This window comes from Ischnura elegans, chromosome 3 (genome assembly GCF_921293095.1).
Source record: "Ischnura elegans chromosome 3, ioIscEleg1.1, whole genome shotgun sequence".
Taxonomy (NCBI): Eukaryota; Metazoa; Arthropoda; class Insecta; order Odonata; family Coenagrionidae; genus Ischnura; species Ischnura elegans.
The window spans coordinates 94838520-94859351 of record NC_060248.1 but is presented as its reverse complement, the minus strand read 5'-3'; the positions used below and the strand labels follow the sequence as shown (position 1 = coordinate 94859351).

Genomic DNA, 20832 nt, shown 5'->3' with positions numbered 1-20832 from the left:
TTCAGTTGATTTTGTTCATTAACATTGTAACTATCCATAACTTGTAAAAATAAGAAGAAATATCTTTACAGAAAGTATTGGAATGAAAGAGAATGGTTCTGTGAGCAAAAAATTAGATTTGACCACATTGATGCCTTACTTTAATTATTTCTCCAAGCAGGTCATATAGGCAATATTTCAAACTTCAAGGTAATGTTATAACATGTATCTATTAACTCTTCTCGGGAGACAGCGCGGGTAAGATTATGTAAGACCGCCAACTACAATTAATAATTAATTAATTAACAAATTTAATTAATTTAAATAATTACTATTTTTAATTTGGCGCTCTTACATCTAATATTACCCGCGCGGTATCCCGAGAAGAGTTTGTACATGTTGTTCGCCGGGAAAGTGTAAAATCTTACCTAAAGTTATAATAGTTCACATCAAAATAAAACAAGCCATTATTTAAAATTACATAATTAAAATCACCACGAAAACTTTCGCAATATGTCTCCATGTTATAGTAAAATTTATGGTTATAATATCATTAACTTACATAATTTTCCTAATATATTTAAAGTAATTATTGCCATACATGCCTGTATGCCGAAAATCGTCTGAACCATGACAGCTCTATATGCTAAAACAACTTTTGGGTTAATGACCCGTGATGATGAAGCACCCTTTCCTTCACCATGACACCTTACCATTCACACGGGCGACGCAAACTGTCTCCGTTCAAGGTAGGCACCCCTAGCCAAACAACCGAGCGATAAATAAAAAAGGCATTAGGGGCGTCAAAATTGAAAGAAATACACGCGGCGGCGGCGGCGAGGGAGAAGTGTCCCCAAATGCTCCTTATGGCTGTATCCTCCCGGATGGCAAGTGAGCGAGGGAACAGCATAACTACTGCCTGCCTCAAATTTACGAGCTCCCGAGCGCCATCCGCCGCCTCCCGCCACGCATAAGGGAAGAAGAGACGGCAGTCAAGGAGGAGTCTAGTCCCTGGGAGGTAAGAGGCTTTGTCGGGGGGTGCCTTCCCTCTGCTCCATCTGCCTCACGTTGGCGGGGGGGGGGGGGGGGTGCAAAAAAGAGAACTCCCCGCCACTATGGAGTAGTGAAGATGAGGAAGGGAGGGGAGTCGGGGAAGGAAGAGGGTGCGACGCAACGCACGGCGCTAAGGAAGTGAGCAGAAGCTCAGGGGGGAGTGAGAGGGGTGCGAGGGCGTGGTGGTTGATTTATTGCAGGTCTTTATTAAAGAAAAGGGACTCGGGGTCTATCAAAGTGAGCACAACTAACTGAGCGTGAGGTAACGGAGGTTTTCGAGCGAAACAAGTCAAAGAGTCGAGCATCTATAAATAGCTACAGAAGAGCAAACAATTTCCTTACATAAAATTAATAAATATGAGAGAACTTTGAGATCGACAAAAAGTCTTTGGAGATCATATGCTGGTATAAAAGAAACTCATTGACACAAACTGAAAATTCTTCCAAGAATAATTCTAATCATTTCATCTTGATTAACCCAACTCGGGAGATAATGATTGGCGGTTAATTTATTTCGTGCCTTTACAGATAAACTGAGACTCGGAGACCTTGAAGATGCACGACTGGCAGAGCGTGTTCTATTAGCGGTTTCACGAGGGACATGTAAAAGAAAAAGTGACTACGTATTTACGGAGAGGAAACTAGTCCTTCACATCGAATCAATAAATATGAGAGAAGTTTGTGAATGATTATTAGTCTCCAGTGTTTGACCAGAAAGCTAAAAGAAATTTACTAGCACAAAACGAAAATTCTTTCGAGTATGATTCTAATCAATTTATCTTAATTCATCGAATACGGAAGGTAACGAACGGTCCCCCGCGGTGGTTGATTTATTTCGGGCCTTCATTTAAAGAACATTTAATCGGGTACATGAAGGTGCATAAGTGTTTTTTACACTATTAAATCTAGCATTAGGAATATTTTAAGAAATATAAATTAACAAACACGGATTCCGTCACAAAGAATTCTTTCATCTGAGACAGGACAGTGACAAAAATAAAAGGACTCGGAATTTCATATCAACAGATAAAACCTTACGGTCCTTAGATCTTAATCTTTTGCCTTTTATATTGAGGTTCTTCAGAAGTTCTGCAACACGAAGTGTTATACTATAATTTTACACAAGATGACATTTTTGAGAGAAACGTATTAAAACTAAAATTCATTTGAAGTTTCCCGTGTCCCCATAAAATTTACCTCGACGTAGCAGCTAATGCAAGAGTGTGGGCTGATGTACTATGGGCCTTTATTAAAGAAGGTCATGAAGGTGCACAGAGTAATTCCGAAGATTCACAAGAAAAAAGCGATTCTGTGCATATCGAATGACCAAAAAAATCTCTATGCGATAACAACTATGACGAAAAAATGAAGAAAGAGAGAGCATACCATAACTTCATGCAATACAAGTAAGATATTGAACTCCATTTATGAGATATTTTCGGAAAATATTATCACAGATGAAAATAATTTTGAGCATATCCATTTTCAGACAGTATATTTCCCTAAGTAGACTTGAATATGAGAGATAGATACCCTTTGATTTATTGATGGTCTTTATTAAATAAAAGTTGCTCGTGTCCCTAAATGCTAGAAGTAAGTGCTGCTTAAGCTGGTAAAGCTAGAAGATAGACGAGTTTCGTCGCTACTGATAAAAACACAGCGATACCTTTACAGCGATACCCGTAGCAAATAACTGGATTTTTGGAATGAAAAACTAAATCGGCCCATTTAAGGATAGAAAAATCGCCTCATGATAAAGATATCATAGCGGGCAGTTGTTTGAAGAAGAAAACATATGCTAGTTCATACTCCCGTAAAATACTCAATGACAGCGAAATACGCATATAATACCGTTTGTTAAATAAAATACGGCTGTATGAATCATAAAAGAGAACTGGCAGACATAATCTGTAGCAAACCAATCATAGGATTCAGGACCTTTGTTGAGGATTCACCCATACTGGAGCATACGCTATAACAGCGTAATAAAATATAACCACCAGCCAAATTTAATTAGGTTCCGGAATATTAGGGCATCAATAAAACTGCCAAACTTTTAGAGCCTAGAGATTCGCCTAAGCAATACGTAAGTCCGTAGTCTATTTAGATAATACAACATTATAATGCAACCATAAAAGGCCTGCGAACGACGAAAACCAGAATGATTGAGCTTAATGAAAGGTCCTTCGAAAATGCCATCACTATCAGACATATAGATAAACAAAAAAATAACGTAAACGGTGCAATGAAATCGAGCAATACCCTTTCCTGCGAGTTAATACTCTTTTTTTCCGTAGACACACGATCCTAATGATATGATAGTTTAATGCAATTGGATTCCAGTCATATGATCAATATTTATTCACAAAACCACCAATACGATTGTAACGTGACCGTAAAAAGTACAAACATAATAATAACACCAACCGGAAAGGAAGGAGGTCAGAGCTTTATGTAATTCAAATTTCATACTCCGCATTTTTCATCAATCTGAAAAATCAATTTCCAAAATAACCATGCCCAATGAAAATTGTACATGAATATTCTCCAATTACATAAACATCGTTACTATTAATTATTATTCAATGGAATTTGAAACAAACGTTCTACATCTACGTTTAATGAGCATTTTTTCCTAGAAAAATAATTAAATTGTCACGAATAAATTGGGGAATTCATGAAATTGTAATTTACGAACGATATTCAACAAATATCTGCGATTAAAACGCATTTAAAATACATTTTGCCATGGGAATAATCAGACTGAGTAAACAGATGAAATGCAAACTACTGCTGCAAATAAAACAACCACCCAAGCCATCGTTCTTCCCTGCGGTCGATAGAAAAAGAGTCATGAATATACACATCCCGAGGAAAGCGCCGTTACTTTGATTTTTAAAAGCATAGAAAACAGTAATTATGATAAATAATGATGGAAATCGTTTTTCAAGTTGGTTTGGATTTCTGAATTTGGAAATATAGCGGAAAATAAATTGCAGTCAAACTCGTAAAAGGGAGTCTAGAAATGCTTTTGAACAGGAACACAACGGATGCCGATTTCAATGGAGTTAATACGCATTTGCATCCTGTAGCCAATTCATCTTCAATATTGGAGGTGTACGTAAAACATCTCCTTAGAGAAGCGATATAAGCGATGTATCACTACACTTTTTAAATGGACAATTTCCACTTGAACGAACTATACTACACCTCACTTACTACATCATCAGAAGGTATTTCATTTTAATTATTGAAACAGAGTTATTCCTAATTATAGTGATAAGATCGTCGCATGGTATCGCATATTTTCTTGGATGACAAAATTATTGAAAGTGGACGAAAAATCTCCATAAAAGTCAGAATGGGATGGTTCCATAACTAAAAATCCAGAACGAAAACAACATGTCGACAAAAACTACAAAAACGGCTATGTTCTCAATGCAACAAAATAACCGCAGTCAAACAAAAAAAAGACTGAGATGCTGTAAGATTCCAAAATAAAATCAGGGATCGTCATTTGAAAAAACACCGAAAACGAAAATGTATTCATCTTGAAGCGTTAAAAATAGGTCTCGGGATGCTAATGACACTATAATTTCAGCCGAATTTGAGTCAACGCTACCGATTAAATCCCTTCTATTGGGGAAAGACTAACATTAAAAGGGAGGCAAGGTCAACTACTGACAGCAGTGGGTAGTCAGGCGATATAGGAAGGCGCTTCTAAGATAGCGCACCCGGCGGCGTGAGAATCAAATTAGCAACGGAATTGGCGAGATTTTTCAATTTAGGCAAAAGAAGCCACGTGCGCCCCTCGAGTCGGATGGAGATAAATCGCGAGCGTGCAAACGGAACGCCTCCACGGAACGCAATATCTCCCGCTCGAATTGGAATATTTTAATTTCCCAGGCAAAGAGAGAAACGGAAATTTTAAAAATAATTTAGCAAATAAAACTTCAGGCTATATAATGACAGATTCTTTAAGCATTTAGCACTTTAGCCAGTGAAAAAGTTTACCTTCGACCATTGAAAATACTCATGAATATAGGACTTATTGGAAGACACGGCACGCTATAGTAGAGGAAATAATTTACATTTTATAATGTAATATTGACGTTAGAGTATCGTCAACCAAGAGGCCAATTGGTAATTTAAGTTGCCTTGGCTGCATTTACTCAAAACTGCATAGCGGGCCGCTTATCACTGATTTATTTATTATGAATTAGACAAGTTAGTCATTACATAGAAAGAGGTGTAAAAAGTAGCAACGTAGTAAACAAAATATTACTTTAACTTTAAAAATTTTTACTACCCGGGAAAATGTTGACTCTTTTAAAGTTTTGGCTAAATATAGCTTTCCCCAAAAAATAAAATAATATAAGAATAAAAACAGTGATTACTACGAAAAAACGTAGTCGACCATAATGACGCTTTACCAGTTACCGTAAAAAAAAACTAAAAGCATTAAGACACGAAATCTCCTTCAGTAGGCGTGTGAATATTTAATGCTGAATCCAGCATAATTTCGCAAATATAGTGAGAAGATACAAAAATGTGAAGTTCATGTCATGTTCGCGAGCCGCTCCCTGGCAGTGTGGCGAGTGGTTATGAGGGGTGTATTACGGCATGCTTTAGAGAGGCTTAAGAGAACTTCACAAGGTTTTCATTAAGGAAAAATAAGAAATGACGATAACAGATTTTGAAAAGAGGAATGATCAATTTATTTTCAGCGGGAAAATTCCAAGACATTTTATGTGCCACGTAAGTTTTAATGCATCAAAATTTAATTCACGACATACATGAAATTTGTCGCACTTTCGCTACTGTAAGTCGTGAAAATCAAATGAGTATTTATGACAATTTTTCCACATTTTCGTCACCGTTACTGAATCAACGCAGGCAAAAATAAACACACAAAAGTATCACGGGGGCATTATGATACGAATGATGCAGACAAAAATATTTATTAGCGAAATTCTTCACATGATTGAATATGGCCTAGACTTATTAAACTAGGAATAATATAAGAATAGGCGGTTATAGCACTAACGGCGTCAAAACAACTTTCAACGAAATGTTCAAGACGTTAAATCAAACGTTTGCACAAAGCAAAAGTTGAGTAATAACTGTGATGAACTCAAGAAGTTTACCACACATATTATACACAATAAAATGCCCTTTCATAAACTTTCAAATGCGCACGGGTAACAGGGGAGGTAGTTTACAAAGAAACTAATAAGTACAACTGAAATAGGAAAGAAATGATTACATCACGATTTTTTTAAATGACGAAGGCACATAGATAAACATAAAATTTTTTCAATATTCTCAAACGGCAGAATGACATAGATAAAATAGTAGTGCTTACCTTAACTATCGACCGTGGTGGCGAATCCAACGGTCACGCGGGAGAATCACATGTAATCACGGAACCATTCTCCCAAGGCCACCTGGAAAATAGGAAATGAAAAACATTGAACGAACAGAGTACAAACAGACATTTTTCAGGATAATAACAGCTCTGAAGCCTAGCAAATACAGTACTAGTATAGAAATGAGTAACTTTTACGCATAGTGTGGCAGTCAATTCAATGAATTTTCACCGCCAACTGGCTCATATATGAAAACATCCACTTTTGAGAATATTTTAAAAGTAAAGATTTTATAAAAAACATGCTTTCAGTTTTTGAAACGAAAACATTGTCATACATCATTCAACGCTTACACACAATCGCACTATTACGAAACGTTTTCGACTTGGTAGCAGAAAAACGACTCATAATCGGTACAGCGACACAAGATATATTGGGTAAAATGGAGGATAAGAGGACAAAGAAGTCCAGGAGAAATCAGAACGATGGCCGGCTAACGTCGCGGTCACGTGACAAGTTCGACCACATGAGTGAGTGGCTAAGATACTCGGGAGTGCTTGCGCGCTCCTTTGAAGTGAAAGTCGTTTACCAGTCGCCTACTCCATGAGGGAGAGAGAGAAGTTAACCCGAGAACTTCTTTCCTTCTAGCTGACCAGCATAGGTGGCCAACCACATGAGAGCAACACTTTTCTCCACGACCTCAACATATTCAAGAAGCGATAGGAGATTTAACTGGCCGTGATTGCTGCTACGATGCGTTACAAATGTACCCATTAAGGAGGAAGGTAGCAATAAAGACGACGAATAGAGTCACGCTAAATCCCTGAAGAAAGAAGATACTGATTTTGAAATTTAAATACACGCATTATGATTTTTTAGCAATACAGCATATTCAAGTGAAAAGGAATGAGATTCAGCTACGACTAAGAGACGACTACGACTATTACTCAGGCTTGATGCTACACGATAATCATGGTACTTCACATAGCGCCAAACAAACAGCTAATGAGGTGACATCAAGTGGGAAAACATAGTAACTTATTGTTAGTCATCAATGTGAACAGGTATCATGATTCTATATCGATATCTTACATGCTGATTTTTGGACTGAAAACATTAACGTTTATTATAAAGCAATATATATATTCTCATAAAAGCTATGTGCAGGTCTTTAAGTTCACAAAGTATTCAGTGTATTTAGACGAATTTAAAAGTCTCTAGGACGTAAGAAATGAATACAGAGGTGATTCATCTAAATTTAGCCCATTGCATCTAAAAAAAAACTCCTCGTAACGGACAAAATATTGGAATATCACTGTCATCCTGACTTTAAAAAATATTAAAAACCTTTGTTGAAAATATCCCAATATTAGGAGGTAACGACGGGTACCAACGACATCTCAGTAACAAACATAAAAAAGACGATGTCGACGCACTACAGGTCACGCCTGACTTCACAATGTTTTGTGGGATACATTATAGCTTCGGGCGAACTTAATCGTTAACATGGCGTTACGTAACGGAAACACAGTGAACATTCATGTCAGAAACTTGGTTTCCTAATATGGAAGTTATTTTTATTTTTGAATAAGAGTTCATAGAGTTTACTTTTCAGCTGCACATAAAACATGCAGGTCCTGCTCCGTAAACTGGGATTAAGTGGGTTAATTGAATCGCGGCTGACGCTGGCACACGATTCAAAATGTACCCCACTTTTACAGCCAAAAAAAATCGAAGCATTGATTGCCTACTCCCGCCGCACCGATAAGTAAACCAAATCAATTTAAATTGCCAATCGCTGCTGCAGAGAAAAAACACAAAAAAACTCAAAATAGCAAACACACCGTAAACTAAATCTATTCATCAAAAATAGATCAAAATAAACTATCGGGTGAAAGGCATTTTTTAAATGAAAAGCAATCATCAACTAATCGCAATGGAACTTAAAAAATATCGTTGGCTAAAAAAAGAAACTGTTGAGTACTATAAAATATAAAACCATAGTATAGAATAAATTATAAGATTTATTCGGAGAATTTTTAATGCTCTTTGGCACGAATGATGTCATCATCGTTTTACTCGCGCTAAAATATAAAGATCAAAAGAACAAACCGAACGACCAAATTTATTCCTAAACATATTTCACTTCTTTCCCTCCAATCTTTGGCTAATTATTTACCATTAGAATTAAATTAAATGCTCGTCCTTTCTGTTCATCAAACCAAAAACTCATGCTTTCGTTTGTTCACCTATCATTCCAAACGATACAACCATCACCTCCACCATGCGTTAAAGTTGACAACAAAACGCTTCTGACAACTGAAAGTATAAAGGTCTTTCTGGAGCTTTAGTCGAATAAAATCATACAAATTAAAAGATAACAGAAAAAAGGTAACGATGAATTTTACATTTTCATTTAGTATTTTGAACTTAACATAAAAAGCATGGCTGGGTTTATTCCCCAGGAAACGACCCGATAAAAAGTTAAGAGAAAATTGTTTGAGATGAAAATAGAAATTTAATGAAGAGATTTTGAAGGAAAAAATTATACTAAATATTTCATCTGTAATTACTTGAGTTCAATTCGTAAATTTTAGTACATCGCGGCCTAACTGTGATTATTCACACTCAATCGGCGCTCGAAATTTAATAAAAATTTTAAGTACGGTAAACATAACCATCGAGGCATGAATTTGAGTGGGTTTCGCTTACATGGCGAAATTTATTGAGCTACAAATTATCAGGTAAATAGATAATTCATTCATCTGAGAGATATATCAATGCTTAATAGTTTAGAAGCAAGGCTAAGAATTGAGAACTGTAACGACCTTGTTTTCAATCAAGGCATGGTAAACATATATTGGTGAGTCATGCAGGTTCAGAATTAGTTCATCACATTGAGGTGCATACTGGAATTGGTCACACTAGCAAGGGTAAACAAAGCTGGTTTCGGTAATTAATGGATATCTAAAATATATGCGCCTGGAATCGTAGGTAGGGATTCTCTTCATTTATCCGAAAGGGGTTGTCAGACCGTGGAAATGTTGGGATCCGCATGGTAGTCACCTCCACACGGGCGCAATGACCGGGGTCATTTGCGCCATTTAGGACTCATGGGCAATTAGGACTTGATGGGATGATGGGCGGAAACCTTATTGCCTACCTCCGCATTACTAAAAAAATAGAAGAGAAACAGCCCGCGGCCACGGAGCATCAAACTAATTAACGTCATTGACGTACGTAGCAGCGATGCTTTTGAGCGCGAAGGTGTCTGAACCCATAACCCTCTTCCTCCCCCGCCACTATCTCGCTATTTGAAAAAAAATAACATTCCAACGGAGATAACGAATTCGACATCTTTTTTCAATAACACCGCGACCAGCCAAAACATCCGATGGTCAGCCATTTCAATCGGTGTTACTATAAGTACTGAAATAAAGAAAGACGAGCTAAATGTTCGAACTATAATACTGCCGTCCGTATTTTTACCTGAATTTACTACGGAGCATAGTGATTCCCCGAACTGAATCGCGGAAGTGAGGGGCCGACACGTCGAAGTGAAAAGCGATATTTTTCATCCATGAGCTTGGCAATTTTCCACTTGAACTTCAACGATTTATTCACCGCAGACGGGCGATATAAAATGTAAGAAGAAAAAGTGAAGAGCCACCTCGTTGAAATAGATGAAGAGAGTGACGGATTCAATTGCGCCAATCTCAAAGAGGTGGGGGAAAAGTGATGGCGAACACAAAAAAACCTGTTTTTTCGGGAATAAAGATAGTAAGAGGACTCGATTCGCTTAAGCATATCAATGTGATAGCTACATAGATTTAGAACGTTTTCGACAGCTATGATGGCGCAGAAAACGATTTCACAATACACTGATCATCATAGACTCACTTTAATTCAACTAGCGCGAAAAATCTGAAAAAAAACCGCAGTAAAGGGGAATAAAAAATTATTCAAGTTTTCCCAGACAGCGGAAAGGATATGAACCAAATGAATGACATTAAGGCACGGGGCACCGTCTGTAATATGGCCCGTAAAAGCTTGAGTAGAGCGGCACCAACTAAGGACGGCGCTGTTAAACGCTAATGTCGACGTTAAAGTTCCAACATCAGCAAAGCACGCCCGAGCTCCCCTTGAGGGTGAAAATGACCCAGGCCGTCGGCCAAATAACGAACAGTCGTGCCGGTTAGGAGCGGAGGAGGCGGAAGGAAAGCAGAAAGAAAAAAAAAACAAACGGGGACATCTCTTTGCACGCCGACCCAGTATATCACGCGTTCGACGAGAATACGGTCCTCACTGGACCGCTCCGAAAATCCCAGCACTCCTCGTGCTTAGGCAGAAGCTTTAAATCCATTCACGCGCGGAGGAGGGTGTGGGGGAGACAAAATAGAGATAAAATACCGTCATTATCATCCACCTCCTGGGGCTCACACGGTAATGGCTTTAGGTACGCCTTGTTTTTTAACCATTCAAGGCCATCCCACACGATACAATCAAAAATAAACTTTTTTGAATTTTACACAGTATTTATTAAAAACTCAATTGGTTTCGACCTTTTCAGGTCGCTATCAAGAGGTAACCGAACCATCTTTTCTCATTCCATCATTCTGCTACCTCTTGATAATGACCTTAAAAGCAATAAATTAGTACAGTTTTTAATAAATACGGTGCGGAATATAGCAAAGTTAATTTTTGATTTTATCATGTCACCATTCCACGACGTGAACTAGCGAACCATTGATATTTATACATCCCACATGGTCACCTTTCTCCGATAACTAAGGAGCATAAATTAGCGACTTCAGTACTATGGATAAAGAAAGAGAGATAATAGAGATAGCGGTTGGACAGAGATAGATAAGACAGTGATGGCTTTTTTACACGCCAGTATTGCCATTGGATGCTCACCACGAAATGGAGGGTCACCATTTTTTTTTCATTTTGAATCGATCTAAAACGCGTTATGGCGCTCCCGACTTTATGGCCGGAAATATCCACAATAGAATATAGACGGGCATTCATAGTGTATAAATATGGGTTTAAAAAACGATCAAAACGCAAACGATATGGTACAATATACAGCTAAAGGAAACTGAGCGGAAATCGTAGTCTCGTAGAAATACAGTAATAGTATTCAAGGATAGCAACTTTTATCAAATGAATGCACCATAGCTTTTACAGTTTTCAAGCTTTCCTGAGTAACTGTAATTCTCAATGCCGCTCCATATGATTTCATTCATAGTGCATAATTGCGTCCCAATCAGATCCAAAGGTTGCAGAAAGATTTAACTCAATGTAAAGTATAAAACATTAAAAAAGTAAGCTATAGTATAGAAATAATAAGGCCAACGAAACGGATACATGTTAAGGATTGGGGTAATGTCTTTGAGTAGCATGTATAATACATTTATGTACTATTGTATCATTGACAAATTTATTTCAACTGGAGCCCGAGAGGTACGAATTGAATCTGCTCAGCGACCTTAACGAAGTTAAATCTTTATTTTTGATACGGAGAGATTCTAAACCGTTAACCCTGATAATTGCGAATAACGCGAAATGATAATCAGTATGGCATGCGGGCAAAAGGCTGACGCCAGAACTGACAGGAAAAAAGTGCACCCCTCGTGGAATGCATATGAGCACAATATTCCTCCACACTAGGGACCAAAGAAACCGTTTTCCAAAGGCATTATACTCCAAAAAAATATTATCGCACGCAGTCACAAACAGTTTGAAAGAAAACTTACCACAGGATATCATTCACTACAAAAAATCACTGACTGGAAAATGACAGAACCAGGATTCGTAACTGGATCTCTCGACTGCCATTCAGAATTCAAACAGCACGAGGCCAATTACAGAGCACTCACAATAACAGGAGAAAGAAACAATTTAATGATATCAAGCAATGTAACAGATAATGAACAAAACATATTCAACAGTATTTACAACTAAATAACAAAGAATTGTAAATTTTATCGGGTGAGAGGCATAGGGGGAAACTTACTGTGGTGATGGTGCAAGATGGATGAGGGATAAAAAAAGTATCAAAATTTGGAACACATTTGGAATAGAAGTTAATGAAAGAAGGAAGTCTGAATAGAAAGGAGCGTTTATAGACAGAAAGACGGGGGGTGAAACAATGAAATCATGCGACCTCGTCGTGCGCGAAGGAACACGAAGCGGAAAAAACAACACAGAAAACCGCGGTTGAAATATGAACAGGTATTGGCAGTTTTAGATTAAATTCTAGTGAGTTAAAATTATTATTTCAAGTGCTATGAAACCCTTTTGAGCTTATTAAAAAATATAATATGATTGAGCGACCTTAGTTTCCGATACGCACGTACTCCGATCAGCGGGCCGCTTGAACAAACTAGGTGAACAGCGAAATTCGGCTAAAGAAACAGACCACAAATTGCATTCACAGCAAAAAAAAGAGGCTCGGATTGTTGCGGAATGCAGAATCGTCCTTATTCATCGTAATATGCAGGAGGAGCGGAAAAAAGTGAACACCCCGTTCTTTTTACGCCAATATTGGTAGGTAACTAGGTGCACCCGTCCACCGTTTTTTTTCCATTCGAAAGGAGGTTAAATATGGAGAAGACGAAAATAAAAAAAAATAACCACTACAATGACTTATTCCTTCACGTTCCCAAGGCGAATCTCCCGTCGCCTGAGCGCCACATAGATACTCGCTCCTACGGGACACGGCCATGCGCTCGACCAGAATGTGGCTCTGGTCCAACGAGAAGGAAGGGGAGAAGCCACCAGCAGGGGAGAGGGATGGCAGTTAACTGGGGAGGGGAAGAGAGAGGAGGAGGACGGGGTTGGAACGGCAAAGGGGTAAAAAGGGAAGCAAGGTTTAAGAGAGGGAGGGGGGAGAAGGTGGGTTGGGATGAAGACGGGAGAGGGGTTGAAGTGTGGGATTGATGGCTAGACGCCGCCCCATTGTTGTTTCGATGCGATCCAGCGCCTCTGTGCGCCACCCCCTCCCCCTTCCCGCCACCTTAATTTCCTCCAAACGTCCCTCTTCACCGACCCCGCCACCTCGACCTGGATCGCTCCAAATACATACGCCCCATCGCCAGTTCCTCAACAAAACAGCCTACTACAGTCTATGGCCAACGAGCAAAATGAACCATTCCTTGGTGCACGAGGACTGAAGATGATACTGGGCGTTTATTCAGGTTCTTTCGTCGCCAAGGGTCACCTACACAGGTAAAAGTAGCAGGCGCCAAGTGAATGGGATGGCAATCGTAGCGCAGGTCGCTAATATCTTCCCTATCTTGCATAACAGGTAAAAACCTGTCATGCAAATAATAGAAAGTGATAATCACTTAAGGTTGGATTAAATCAATAAAGCAATTGATTTATCCCATAATCGTATCGATCAAATAATAAAATCAACTATTAAGTCCCATAATGTATTAGTGATGGGTTCTGTGGAAGTGCATGCATCCTACGAGTGCGCTCAAGTACGCTTATTCGGGTACCCAGGCGGTAATAAGTACCCACGTAGGTTTTCATAAACCCGGATGGACACACTAACGCCCATGTACTCACCTGAGTTCTCGAGTAGTCGGACGAATGTATGAATACCCAGATCAGAACTAAAATGCTCCGGGTCCTGAGGCGAAAATTTGAAATCCTCTCCAAAACTCAATTAAATGGACGAATACAACAGGGATGTACGGATGAATACCGCCGCTTACTAATAATTCCTAAGTATGCATAATTCCTAATTACATATAAGATTCCTCTGGATAGCTGAGTTTAACGAATATTTGAGCACCTACCCGACCCGAAAACCTGAAATAGATCACATTCGGTACACTAAAACCACATTCTCTAATCTTGACGTCTCAAGCCTCATTAACACCTACGACTACGCACCTCATTACTTAACTTAAAAAAATTGTCTTTGAGAGGGAAATGCCTTCCTAATCAACCCTCCTTCCCTCTAATGAAAGACTTATAGTGGGGCTTGTAACGAATCACAAATTAATATTAGGAATTATTAGGTTGATTTTCTTAAACAGGGTGCTTCCCACGGTATGATCTCACTCATGTATTTCAAAATAATTTTAAGCTTTTATATTAACATCTCCTTAAAAACGTAACGAGCTGCCCGCCTCAAGCACGTCAATGGGGCAAAGTGAGCCAAATAAATCCCCGAGGACACACATGGGCACGGCGGAGAAGTTAAAAATTGCTTAAGGCTCAAGGGAAACCAATTTTAACGACCTTTGATCAGGTATTTCTCAGCCTCTCTCGCGTTACTTGGCCAATTCGCAGAAGTCTTCTTTGTTGGGAATAAGAGGGTCTGGTGAGATTTTTTCCGGTATAACAAGCTAATTTGTTTTCTATCAAGAATCACAGTAAGTCAACTTCCCGTAACCTAGAGTAATCAACGATGAAAAATACTGCATATTTCAATTTTCTTCTTCGCAGGAAACATAAACAGCATTTTCTAATGGAATTCATTACCAAAAGAATTACCAAGTTAAACTTCAACACATGCAGCTCTGTAATTTTTTTATAAATTAATTACAATCCCAGAATCCAATACCGAGCTTTCCAATTAGTTGATCCAGCAAATTATCTTTTCATCCAATGAAATAACTTTTTGTAAGTCTGTATATTTTTATCCTTGACGCCTACTTGGACTAAATTCTAAAGGGTGTCTTTTCTCCGTAGGGCAATCAACAGTATTTCCTTACTTAAGCGAGCCTCTGATAATAAATACTGTCAATGGATAATTCATTGAATATTTCCCATGATCGCAAACTCAGACTTCCGATGATTAAGTAGTGATAATTAAAAGAAAAATATGGAAAAAGAAAAGGGTTCAACTTCCACATAAAATTCAATTCATTAATGGATGACAAATCCGAGGTGTAGAGGACTCAAAAACAAGAGAAGCTAACGCGAGTGATATCTCTGACCAAATGATATTCGTGTCTTCTGTTACAAGCTTTTATAACATCTCCTTTGACACTAATGGGATTTGATAAAAAAGAAAGTCCGTTCGACTGGCCGATAATCCAATTTTATTTCATTTTTTTCGGGTGCCTAAGCATCCCGAGTCTTTCCTCTTTACTTATCAATGGCTGCCAAGCCTAAAAAAAAAAGGACGCAGATTTCCTCTCGGCTACCCAAGCGTTTCAAAACCATTTTCCACCTAAAAACCTATCGGAAATAAAAAAAAACCACGGAATCGCTCGCTAGAGGAAAGAAAACAGGCAAGAGTGGACAAGGAGGCAAAAGCTTTTTGACGGGTGATTGGTGTATTTGCGAACGTGACTTGACGGTTTAATAAAGAGAGAGAGAGACTGAGTTTTGCATCGACAGCGTCTATTGGTCAGCCAAAGGTCCCTCACACTCCTTTTTGCCCACCCAGCTCCTAAAGGCCCTATTAACCCTCGGCGCTGTGCTCGTTCGCGCTATTGACGTTTCCCCCCAACATCTCAGCTCGTCAATCTTAATTTCTCTCCTTGCTCTCTTCCACTAACCTTCCTTTTCAGAAAATTATTTTCATTTCCATATTTTCCGCTTTAATTTTCTGAGCTAACGAAATCAATGTCATTCGCACATGTTTGAGGGACAAGCTAAGAACCCCATAAACACTAAGTAAGCCACAGAGCTGAAAAAATCAATTTATACAATTTCTAAATTGACAGGCAGGGTATGTGTTATAGCTTTCCAACACGCATTTAAAAAGATGTTGTAGAGAAAAGTTGCTCATTCACGATCATTTGGTATACGTAGACTTTTTTGCAGAATCAATAGGGATTAACGGAAGTGTTGCTACCTTAACAGAACTATTTCATATTTACAGCTCAGGCCTTTTTTTTTCTTAAGTTTTTATAGCACTAAAAGACTGTACTCAGTAGCTAGTAAGAGATAAATTCAATAAAAATTCTCAATATTTTTATGCTTACTGGTTAAAAATAAATGAAAAGAAAGATTACTCTAAATCAACACAAATAATTGTGACAAATCTCCGTTTCCATTTCCACACGATTCCTGAAGATTTACCCTTGATGTTGTGGAATTTCAACACCATTAGTTCAAAGAAAAAAATTAATTTTTCGCTTTAGAGTATTACTGAAGGGCTTTAGGCATAGAAAGAAAGCAGCGCAGGGAAAACTGTCCTACAAAACACTCCTGAGTGGTTTTTGCGATAAAAAAAATTTACTCCTTCGTATTCAAGTTTCTAAAATATTATATCTGAATACAAAAACTTCCGAACCCCCCAGGTAAGAAGGGCGATTTTTGTAACATCATTTCGAGCATTAAGTTAGAAATGAAAGAGTACAAAAAGATCTTATAATTAAATTTATGGACTAAATTGGCGTAATTGGTGCAAACCCATGGCAAAATCTATTTTTGAAGCCAATTACCATGGTATATATGCGCTATAAAGTAGCGAATTCTATGATTTAAGTCCCTTACTGTGCCAGAGAATGTAACATGGAGCTATACCAAACAAAACAGGGACATAATTAACTCTCGGGACAACTCCACGCGCGCAATCGACGTTCCCTAAAGCTACGGGGACTTGAATCGGTCGAAATGACGAACCTAACAGTCCCAAAACGCTGCGCCGTAAATACATCAACAAGGCCCGTTCATCCATTAGGGCTCACGAGAAACGAGAGCCAACTAGACCGAGGAGGTGGAATGGCTTCCGACCACACTTCCCGCATCAACGGACACAGGTTCTAACCCCGGTAGCTTTGTCCCCGTTCATGTGATACATGTATAGATCGTACCTGCGTTGGAAAACAGCAAACATCGCATCGCTGGTGGAAGCTGAGTTGAGCCCACGGATGCCAAAACCAGATCTACAGGATCACACGGAGGTGGGTTCCACCTTCCTACGCATGGAAATTACCTCCTATATTACCAGACGATATCAATCATGGCTATCAATCGCGCATCCAGAGTGTTTCATGGGTTTCGCAATCAATTGCAAAGAAGTTAAGCCAAAATGTTATTTTATGTCGTATAACTTTTGTAGTTAAGTAGACCGTATAAGGTAATGCGATAATTTATGCATATGCATCCTATGAGTTGGAGTATCAGGTTCTTAGAAAATATTCTCAATCTATTTTTAATGAAAGAAAAATTTCTGCTCACATGATCGAATGAAGTAAAAAAAAACACTGATTACCATGATATTACCCGGTAAACTACAAACGCCAAAAGCAAGGACAAAAGGTCACTTAATTGAAGAGTACTTAACGGGCGCATCTGTGACTTAAAAATATAACCGAAATATTAAAACGTATTTAGGAATTCTTCAGGAGCTCTGCACGGCGCTATTGCCTTAATTTACGCCAGTTAATTTTTGTAAATGAAGATAATAACCTGGTGCAGACCAAGAGTGGAATTCCTAAATTGTATTATTCACCTGGAAAAACTTAAATCGTAAACTAAATCATATATTTTGGTTGATGCATCGAAAAACATCTCCCAACTATGAGGAAGACATTTTTTTTCGGGCTCAAAGAGGACGATACGGTCCCCTAAAAGAGGAGCGTGAAAATGTACAGTTTCGGTGACGAGGCAAGAACTCAAAGGAGAGAAGGTACAAAGCGCCGCCCATCGTTTATTACATTCGAAACTGGACCCGAGACGACGACCATCACTGGCATCAGCTCCATCTTCTCCCTTTACCTCCTCCCAACCTTGTCTCGGGCTTTTGTGTTTGCCACGCTTATGACTTCCCTTCCTCAACCCCAAACCAGCACCACCCCTTTTCCGCACCTTAAAATATCGAGACAGAGAGCACACAAGGAAGACGGGTGGGGGGGAGAACAAAAGACGATGCGTGGCTCTTTTTAAATAACTCATAGAGAAACCCAACAGCTCCTCATCCTTCCCTCACCATCGTTTCACCCCCCACCCTCACACACGAGAAGGTGTGTCTCCCTCCAGGTTCCTATTTTTGGGGATTGGGTTAACTCAGTCGCACCACGAAGTACCGGGCTCAAATACCATCCGCGGTACCCTTAAATTCACTCAGCCATACATTTTATACGTTAAAATTTAAACTGATTTCAATGTTTATCTGGCACAAATCTATTAATTACGCTCAATTAAATGTATCTTCATTGTGAAGGGGATCCCATAAAAAAGGTCCGTGCTCCGGTCTAGAGAGTTTTAAGAAATGACCAATGATAAACATAAAGTTGATTTTAGAGCATTTTTATTCCACTCCACTGCTATAAAAAAATATGAAATAGTTTAGGGTAACTAAATTTTTACCTTGCCTGATCAAAAGTTTTGAAGTTATCTTTCCTTAAATGATGACTTTTTTTAACTTGGACCATCTAGTTTTGCGGCATTTTTGTCTTGTCATACGATCAGTTTTCTGAAGATAGAATTGATTAAAATACATGGATTTCTATCGGGAAGAGAAACACAATAGATAAACATTTCCGCATTGCAACGCAATGCGGAAATCCAACGGATTACGTTTTTCGTCCCAATAAGGAAAGCCGTTAGGAAGGAAAGTCTCGCGGTCTTATTTCAGACTAATTAATTATTAAACCTACAACAAACTAGGATTTTGCTTGAAGCTGACCCAGCGAATACCAACTCGGTATTCATGAATTAACATGCGCATAATTATATATCAGTACCTACCAAGCTATCTTAGCTCCTTGTCATGCATAGCCATTCAGAATATCAACTAGAGGTAGGTTTACTGTTTACCTACCGGAGGTGGCAAACGCAGATGCGATGTGGCATAGAAACCAAAGGAGAACGCAGACTATCTTAGCTCGCAGTCACTTATTTTGGCTGGAAATTCGGCGCAGAACGATGCTTCGTTCCCCCACATCGCACCAGGAAGGCAATCCGTGGGCTGCCGTCCCGATCACGCTCTTAAGGCTTTCCAGACGAAAGGGAGGAAAGGGCTATTGCGGCAAGGTGAGGGCTTTTTAGCCCAGCTAAAGGGCGAAACGTTAATGGCCAAGGAGAATGGGGGAATGTAATAGGTGAGGGAAGGAGGGATGGGGTCACAATGGAAGGAGAAGGAGAGGATTCCAAATGGGAATGGGTCTCCGAATTTCCGGCATTATACCAGAATGAAGTCCATTTAGCACGTATTCCACGGACATAGGTGGAAACCTCCCGGCATTCAATGGGTAACCCACCTGACAGTAGAGCTGAAGTAAACGCATGGGCCAGATAAATGGTAAAAAGCACACTTTTATAGTATTCATTTAATTTATTATACGTTTTCAAGGTATACGTATATTTTTTAATCTTAAAGAAGTTCGAAATATTGCCATAAACAAGTAATTGTAGACTCTAAATAAATTAGAAATTCCATCTAAAAAACGAATGCTATTCCTTCAAAAATTGATACAAAGCGAACGTCACCGAAATTTTCGATTGTAATGCAACAATAAATGCCAAAAAACATTTTAAAAAGATTATTGTTAGCACTAGGCTCTACGTAGCGAAAACGTGAAAGGATACAAATTAAAGGCATTTTTTCAATGCAACATAGGTACGCCGCGAATGACACCGTATTTTTTTTAGAGGTGATCAGAGTAAGTTACTGCAATCGTGAATTTACTGCAATCGTGAATTTACTGCAATATTTATTATTGTTCTTTCATTCCCAGGAAGGATACGTACGTATAGATTTTAAACAATTTTTTTTAAAAAACCACGTACACGTTGAGATACAAACAAAAATAATGGAGCTTATGCGCAGCTTAAGAAACTCGTGGATACATAAATCACTAAAATTCGTTTTCCAATATTCGCAGCAAATAAAAAAAATCGGCTCAGTTATACCGAGTCTAAATTACGCGGTATTTTTACAAAGGCGTATATGGAACCAATTTACCTCCATAGATGGAAACAATGATCAAGTAATTAAAAAAACGATTGGTTGCTCGAAAATAAATAACGAAAATATAAAAAATAACGCAGAGAGGAGTGATTAATGACAACTTATATAATGAGAATCATAAGTCGCAAACCTATGATTAAAAATAACCCACTGCTACCTTGAACTCTTTTCAATTAATTTTCAACCAACTGCTACAAAAAAAATGCAACGATATGTATCAGACAAAGGGTAAATATCAAGAACGAACGACCACTAGGCCAGCAAAAATCTCCCCCGACTCCCTTTTTAATACCACACCTTAACTCTTGAAAGCCTACAAGGAAACCCAAAGAAAGTTGTTTCACCCTCACAAAGGCAAATCAAAACATCTAACGAACCCGATACGTTTTGCTCCAATGTCAATCCCGGAGTCTGGCCAGGACAGCAGCTTTCTAAAGATTACTATGATAAATGCTGATAAACTTGAAACTGAGGGAACTAGTGCACCCAATGTTTGCCTCAATGTCACCCACAGACATATACTCAGGATTTAGGACCTTG

The 20832-nt window shown here is 38.7% G+C and overlaps 1 protein-coding gene across 2 annotated transcripts in view; it reads right to left on the bottom strand.

Moving 5' to 3' along the window:
* Positions 1–20832, bottom strand: part of LOC124156166 (alpha-1,6-mannosyl-glycoprotein 2-beta-N-acetylglucosaminyltransferase) — a 757523-nt gene that overhangs the window by 680775 nt on the left and 55916 nt on the right. For both annotated transcript variants that reach the window (XM_046530525.1, XM_046530524.1), the window contains exon 2: positions 6398–6479. The gene's annotated coding sequence lies outside the window, so the exon portion shown is untranslated. The remainder of the gene's footprint in view (positions 1–6397; positions 6480–20832) is intronic.